Below are 8,318 nucleotides of genomic sequence, written 5' to 3' on the forward strand. Positions count from 1 at the left end.
TAAAATGCGGGAATACTTTTCAGCTCTAGGTCGCCCACCAGTAAAATGCGGGAATACTTTTCAGCTCTAGGTCACCCACCAGTAAAATGCGGGAATACTTTTCAGCTCTAGGTCGCCCACCAGTAAAATGCGGGAATACTTTTCAGCTCTAGGTCGCCCACCAGTAAAATGCGGGAATACTTTTCAGCTCTAGGTCGCCCACCAGTAAAATGCGGGAATACTTTCAGTTCTAGGTCGCCCACCAGTAAAATGCGGGAATACTTTTCAGTTCTAGGTCGCCCACCAGTAAAATGCGGGAATACTTTCAGTTCTAGGTCGCCCACCAGTAAAATGCGGGAATACTTTTCAGCTCTAGGTCGCCCACCAGTAAAATGCGGGAATACTTTCAGTTCTAGGTCGCCCACCAGTAAAATGCGGGAATATTTTTCAGTTCTAGGTCGCCCACCAGTAAAATGCGGGAATACTTTTCAGCTCTAGGTCGCCCACCAGTAAAATGCGGGAATACTTTCAGTTCTAGGTTGCCCACCAGTAAAATACGGGAATACTTTTCAGCTCTAGGTCGCCCACCAGTAAAATGCGGGAATACTTTTAGTTCTAGGTCGCCCACCAGTATAATGCGGGAATACATTTTCTGTCTCTTCATTTCTATTCTAGGTCGCCCACCAGTATAATGCGGGAATACATTTCTGTCTTTTCATTTCTGTTCTAGGTCGCCCACCAGTATAATGCGGGCATACATTTCATATTTTTGCATTCAGGCACCCACCTGTATAACAAGAGGAATACTTTTGAGTCTTATACTGCAAATCTTGAAATCAGTAACCCACCGGAAGGTAGAAGGTTACAACAGGAATCCCCAGCATGAAACAATAAAAATCCCCAGCACCGGAAAGCAGAAAGTTGCAACAAGAGGTCCCAACACAAGTTCAAGCGCATGAGTCAAAAGGAAGAAAAGACGCGTCTTGAAAGAAGCGACCTGTGAACATTAAATTATGCCCAGCATAACAGATCTGATGAAGAGAGCCGTATCCCCAGAGGAACCGCCAAAAAGCTTAATGAAGGAAGTCATGTCCCCAGCGGACCGAACAAAATGATGAAAACTGGTATTCAGAAAAGTAAAAGGGCCAGTGTCATCCCCAAATTCACGGAAGAAAAGCACCGGAGGAAACACAAGCCGACAAGAAAGGAAGGCAACAAGAACAAGTTGCAGTCTAGCCTAGCTTCTTGTTTTCTTTTAAGCACGGTGTAACAAAGAGATCGATAAGCAGTGGTAATAGCATGCAACAACAGTAACATTGCAGTCCCACGGTAGTCCCAGCTACCAAAACTTCCCGAACTACATTGACCTGATTCCTATTTAGCCCAGGATATGTAGGAAACCTTTGAAGCAAAGGTTCGGTCAAATCTTTTTCAAAATAAAAAAATAAAAAAAAAATGTTTCACACGGAGTACTCGGATGGGCAAAAATCGCTCGCTTTATCTTTGCACGAAAACCATTCGTGTCTTCGGGCAAAGAGGGGCAGCTGTAAGCACGTGATTTTTGCCCTATATGAGAATTACTCCCAAAAAAATTCAAAAATAAAATAATTTTTCTTGGTGTGCAATTTTTGTGATATTTTGTGTAACTATTTGTATGTTTGTCTATGCATGTTTATTTGTTAAATTAATAAAAAATACAAAAATAGGCATCTTTTGCATTTTTAGCATTTAATGTCCAAATGAACAATTTTATGCTTAATTATTACTTAATTGTGCGTTAATTGTTATTGGAAGTTAATTGCTTTTATAACTTAATTTAGTTCTTAATAATAATTTAAGTACTTTTATAATTTAGTTTTAGAAAAATAAAAGAAGAAAAGAGAACAAAAATACAAAGAAAAATCGGATTGGGCCACTTCTTCAATTTCAAACCACAGGCCCAAATAATTTCCCAACTTTCCCCATGACCCGGTCCGTTTCAAACCGGGTCGATCCGGTCCGCTCCATTAACCAAACACCCCTTCTTCATTTTTGTCCAACACAAAACAAAACCGAAAAAATAAAAAATAAAAAGTGAATTATCACTATTAATAGTTTTATTTTTTGTTTTTTTATATATAAAAAAAATCCGAAAATATTTTATTTTATTTATTATTTTTATTTTAAAAAATATATATATATAGTAATTTCGGAAATGATTTTAAAAAAATAAAAAATAAAAAAATAAAAAAAGTAAAAGAATGTAGAAAATTTAAAAAAAGTAAAAAGTTTTAAAAAATTTAAAAGTAAAATAAGGTTGGAATTAAAAAATAAATATAAAGATATCTGAAAATTTAAAAAATTTAAAGTAATTGAAAGTAGCATTTTTAAAAGAAAAAGAAAAGATAGTGGTTTGTTTTTTAAAGAAAAGTTAAATAAAGTGAGATTCTCTTTTAAAAAAATAAAAAGTGGGATTTTAAATAAGATAAAGTAATTAAAGTTGGAATTTTAAAAATAAAAGTAAATAAAGGTGGGATTTCGTTTTCTAAAAAAATAAAAGCAATTTGTAAGTGGGATTTCTTTTAATTAAAAAAATAATAAAATAATAAAAAAACAAATCTGAAAATTTCGAAAATTTTGCTATAAATAGAATAGAAAATTTAGGAAGAAGGGGTGGAAAAAAAAAGAGGAAAAACTAGATAGAGAGAAGAAAAAAGAGGGGGCGGAGTGAGAAGTATACACCCGATATACATTCTGGATACACCGAATATACAGGGGCAGAATTCATTTTGGAGAGTTTTGAAGTTGAAAAAGAATAGTTACTGCTTCATTGCCTCGCTTAAGATCTGAAATAGTCAGGACCTTCCTGCCTTTTACTTCTTCTCTATACTTGGAGTCGTTTATAGTCTCCTGGGTTTTCTGCTATTCCTACTGTACTGGTTTGTGGTGTTGCTGAATCTGCTGTTGCTGTGTTATTACTGTTGCTGACTTCTCTTTCTTTTGTTCTTGTACTGCTGTTTCCAGGTACACATTTGTACAATCTCGGCTTGAAGCAAAAAATAAAATATTAATCAGGCTTTGTTCCTGTTGAATTCCTCCTGTTTAGATTTGTGGTTGAATATAATTTTTCTTTCTTCGTATAAAGATGTAGTTGAATGATTAATGAATAATGAGGTTGCATATGTATACTTTCTTCATCTAATAATGTTAGTTTAAATTAATCGGAGAATAATTAATCTGTTTTGATATTATGGTCAATCTCATGTTCTGGTATTATTGAATAACAGAATATAAAATGAAAGCAGTTTTTCTTTGTACAAACTCGATCGCAATTTTCCATTCGCATTAGCCGTAAACTAATAACTAATAAGTTACGTTTTTCAGCATGTAAATAATTAAGAGATTTTCTTTTATTTTAGAGACGAACTTAATAGAAAATATAGTCATTGTAGGTTTATCCTTTAAAAATAAAAATGAGACGAGTCTCGCCAAATAAAACGTATAGATTGCGGGGCCCTCACAAAATGTATGGTTTAATTAGAATTCGGAAGGACCGTTTAGCGAATTTCACGGTCTTCCCCAAAATAATAACGCGATAGTCTCTTTAGGCGCGTGTTTAATATTTTACTTTCTTAAGCCTGGGTGTGCATTTCATGCGACCCGAATCCAAATCCCAAAACATCAAATAAAATGTGTTCCGGATTGTGGGTGCATTTCATGTGACGCAGTCCAAAGACGTGTTTTAAGCGATGTTCACATTTCTTTTAAAAACAATAATAATAAAGCGGTTAAAAGATAAAATTTGCACATAAGTTCATATTTGTATAAAATCAGATAATCAAGCCGAATATAACAGTTGAGCGACCGTGCTAGAACCACGGAACTCGGGAATGCCTAACACCTTCTCCCGGGTTAACAGAATTCCTTATCCGGATTTCTGGTACGCAAACTGTAATATGGAGTCATTCTTTTCCTCGATTCGGGATTAAAATTGGTGACTTGGGACACCCTAAATCTCCCAAGTGGCGACTCTGAAATAAATAAACCAATCCCGTCTCGATTGTCCTTTAATTGGAAAAACTCCCCTGCACCCTCGCGGGCGCGGAAAAAGGAGGTGTGACAACCGCTACCGGTAAGGGGCGCTATATCAACAGGCACACGCCTCTCATAAGCCTCCCACCAAGTAAAGGCAGCTCTAGAAAACTGAAAAGTAGTGAATGCAACACCACTAGTCTCCAGAATACCCGTTGTATGAAGAATACTTTGACACTTGTCCAAGAAACCCTGGGCTTCCTTGCCCTCTGTACCACTGAAAGTCGGAGGATGAAGTCTACCAAATCTCTCCAATCGACGCTGCTCGTCGTCAGGCATAACTGGTACCACATACTCCTGAGTTGGTACGACCGGCTGGGCTGGAGGTGCCCCTGGTGTTTGAAGTCCCTACACAACCTGCTCATGTGTGCAAGCAACGGGAGTCTGAGTACCTCCCTTGTCCTGAGAAGTAGCTGCGGCTGTAGCAACTGAGACCGCCTGAGCCAGGCCAATGCATACCGATAGAATCTGAGCTAAAGCCTCCCGAAGGCCTGGAATTACAATAGGCACAGTCGGTGCCTGAGCTGGTGCTGCTGGAGTATCCGCAGCTAGGACCTGATCCTGAACTGAGGCAGCTGGTGGATCTACAGATGATGCCCTAGCTGCTGTGCGGGCTACACCCCTGCCCTTACCACGGCCTCGACCGCGTCCTCGGCCACTAGTGGCCCCAGTTGGTGGTACTGGTGGTGGTCCATCCTGAACGGTAGCACGTGTCCTCACCATCTATGAGAGAATAGAATAACAGAAGTTTAGTACAAGAATCAACATATTCGCACGACAGGAATTCAAGAATGAGAAGTTTTTCCTAAAGGTTTGCAGCCTCCCGAGGATAAATACAGATGTCTCTGTACCGATCCGCGAGACTCTACTAAACCAGCTCATGACTCGCGAGACCTATGTAACCTAGGCTCTAATACATACTTGTCACGACCCCAAATACCCCGGTCGTGATGGCGCCTCTCACAGTACTAGGCAAGCCAACCCAACAAGTAACCACATTGAATATTTTTTATAAAACTATTTTCTAAAACTGATTAAGTCTCGAATTCTCATATGAGATATATAAATCAACTGAAATGTGCGAAAAATAGAACAAAATATACCAACACAACCCAAAAATCCGATGTCACAAGTCAAGAGCCTCTAGATACAACCCAAACTAACTGAATAATACATCATAAATCTAAAATAGCAGGAAACTAAGTGTAAATGCCTAATTTTTGCCTTGTTTATATTATATATATATATATATATATATATATATATATATATATATATATAGAAAACTCTTCTTGTTATTGAGCAAATATGGGCAACTGTAAATGTGTGTGTGTATGAGTGCGTGTGTTTTTGTTCTTATTTGTGTATGTATAGGTTTTAAGAGTTGATTAATGGTTTGATAAATGGGGTAGGGATTGGACTAGTGTATTTTAATTAAAATTGAGCAAAAATTGGCCCAAAATTTGAGCCCATTTCGGCCATACCCGGTCCATTATGTGGTTGGCCAAGAAAGAGCTACAAAACGACTTAGTTTTGTCTTGAAACTACGTAATTTTGATTAAGTATTCAAGATCAAATCTCAGCCTTCAATGATCTTTGATCTAATGTCCCTCCTTTGTTCCCCTTTGAGGTATAAAATCCTTTTAAAATCTGATTACTTGCCATTTATATAAGGACCCAAACCCTAGAGACCCCTCTCTCTCTTTTCTCAAGCCGCCGCCGCCTTCCTCCACTGCCACCACCGTGCGCCACTGCTGGTGGTGCTCCAAACACCACCAAAATTTCACCCACTATTCATATCAACCTCCTCTTCATGAATCCAAACCCCAAATCCTTTAAATCCTTCTCAAACATCACAAATCTTCGAAAACTTGAAACCCTAGCCGCCTATTTTTCCTTAGATTTTTCAAGTTTGAGACCTCACCACCACTTAATACCTACATGAGTGTGTAGGTCTCCCCCTAGTCTACCGTTCTTTCTTGGTTCAAAGTCGAAACTCCGGTGGCTCAATTCCGGCGGGTTGCTGGCCGCTTCTACTTTGGCTCGAACAAGCTCTTCTTGTTTCTGAGTTCGTTATTCGACTTCAGTTTGATTGGAGTTGATAGTGACGGGCTAGCAATAAGAAGAGCATGTCCGACATCAAAACTTCATCTATCGCTGCCAGAATCACCACCACTGTCGCACCACCACTATTTCGGACACTTTAGTTTCAGGTACACCCTAATCTCTTATGTCCCCTTTCTTTTTCTTTCTGTTTCATTGTAGTTTGTTTAGGTCTAAATTTTTTGATCTTTGTTTGATCATGTGTTTTATTTATCTTTAGTTAGTCGTTAGTTAGTTTAGAGTTAGTAATGATTAGTCGTCGCTCGTTGATCTCAAATTATTGTGTTGTTCGGATTCCTATCTCATAAGTTCTGCTAGTGGTGTTTGAAGTTTTAGCATTTTTCAACAAACTCGCTGGTCATTTTAGTTAAATTGAAGGTTTAAAGTTGCTTCTCATGTGATTATTGTTCACTATGGTTAATTCATGTTAAATAGGGTCTGTTGATATAGTTAGACATTTAACTAAGATAGTTTGTCACTCGTCAGATTCCTCAGTTGTTAAATTTTATTGTCGTCACTCAATTAGGATCATTTTGTTTGAGACGCATTGCAAGGGCGTATGTACGTACATCGAAATGGTGTCACGTGACACCGCATCGTCAGAAATTTTGATTAAAACTGTTGCTGTAAATGACATGCGAATAGGAAATTTGTACATATTATCTAAAGTGACACCACTTGACAAATATTTCAGTGTTAGTTTAGTGGTTAAGCCTTTGGTTAAGGTAGTAAAGGTTCAGGGTTCGATTCCTGCATACATGATCTTTTGTTTAATTTTATTTAACACCTTTTAAACGCTCAATTCAGAATAATTACTTCATAAATTTGCAATATTTATTTGTGCTAGCTTGCTATTACTGTACTCAACTTCTCAATCTCGTCATCTCCGTGAACTCCTTTGGGTTATCGGCTACCAATTAATTGTGACACCGCTTAAGGATCGTTTTGTTTGAGACGCACATGTTTCGTGGTCGAATTTAATATCAAATTAAAGCGTTATTAATATATATATATATGGTATGCTTTTGTTTGGTTTAGCTTAATTGTTTGAGTTTTGGTTTGTTGGTAAAGTTCTGCCCTTTTTACTACTAGATTTGGCCAATCTAAGTCTGGCTTGAGATCTATTTCTGCTGAATGAATGAATTGAAGATAAAGGGGAAGGGTAGCAAGGGGGTACTTGAGTGTAGGGTTCTTGGTTTGGTTGCTTTTACTGACTGTTTTGGAGTACAATACTCTAAAATTCTGTCCACAATTAGTAAGAAAAACTGTTCATTGACCAAAATTTTGGTTTTGGATATATTTTTGGTCAAAAATCTATCATTTTGGACAAATTTTTGGTCAAACAAAATCTGTCTCAATGCCTTTCCTCCCCTATAAAAAGAGGAGCTCTTTTCTCATTTAAAAAAGATCTTGGACTCTAAAAAAGATATTTTTTACACACATTATTCAATGGGTCTTTGAAAACATCTTAGAGAGGAAAAATCAGCATCTGAATGCATAGAGGAAGCTGAAACTGGAGAGCTAGTTGAGTAGCATCTTTAAGTATAAAATCCTTCAGAATAATAGGGGAATACTTAAAGCTTTTTGCTAAGTTCTTTCTCTTTCGAAAGTCTGCTGCTTCTACTGGGTTTCCCAATAGTTGAATTCCAAGTTCGAATAACTGTTTCTTTGTTTCGCTGCTAATCAGGTAACTTTTTGACCTTGTACTGTAGGTATTTTACAGTAATAAAGAAGCTTGGAATTTGGTTTGGACTCCTGGAGAATTCTCATATTCAATTTTGCTCAAGAATGAATGTTACATTTGTGTTAAGCATGTACATATGTTAGAAATTAGTTAAATCAATCATTTTTCTCTACACGGGTGGTTGAAACCATATTCAGTTAGTATATCTGTTATACATTGTTTTTGACATAATTATGGATACTTTATTTTGAAATGTTAAAGGTTAATTAGTTTGTTGATAGCATGTAGATTTTGAATGTAGTTTAGCCTTTAATTTTCTTGCTCAAACTCACGCTTTTAACTCTTATTTGCTTATTGTTAGTTTTAGTTTCTTTCGATCGCAACTAATGGGCAATAGGCTGTAATAAATTCATGAAATTGGGCCGTGAAGTTAGATTCAAGAATCTGATTTTCCAAGTAATAATTGGACTAAATAATTACT

General features: G+C 37.1%; 1 long non-coding RNA gene across 1 annotated transcript; it reads left to right on the forward strand.

Annotated features, from left to right (window-relative positions):
- Nucleotides 1–5,679: 5,679 nt before the first annotated feature.
- LOC107813250 (uncharacterized) lies at nt 5,680–8,117 on the forward strand. The gene is made up of 2 exons (XR_001654278.2): nt 5,680–6,263; nt 7,866–8,117. It is a non-coding gene; the product is annotated as an uncharacterized LOC107813250 (long non-coding RNA).
- The last annotated feature ends 201 nt before the right edge of the window (nt 8,118–8,318 follow it).

The sequence above is a fragment of the Nicotiana tabacum genome, chromosome 8 (assembly GCF_000715075.1).
Source record: "Nicotiana tabacum cultivar K326 chromosome 8, ASM71507v2, whole genome shotgun sequence".
NCBI classification, from domain to species: domain Eukaryota; kingdom Viridiplantae; phylum Streptophyta; class Magnoliopsida; order Solanales; family Solanaceae; genus Nicotiana; species Nicotiana tabacum.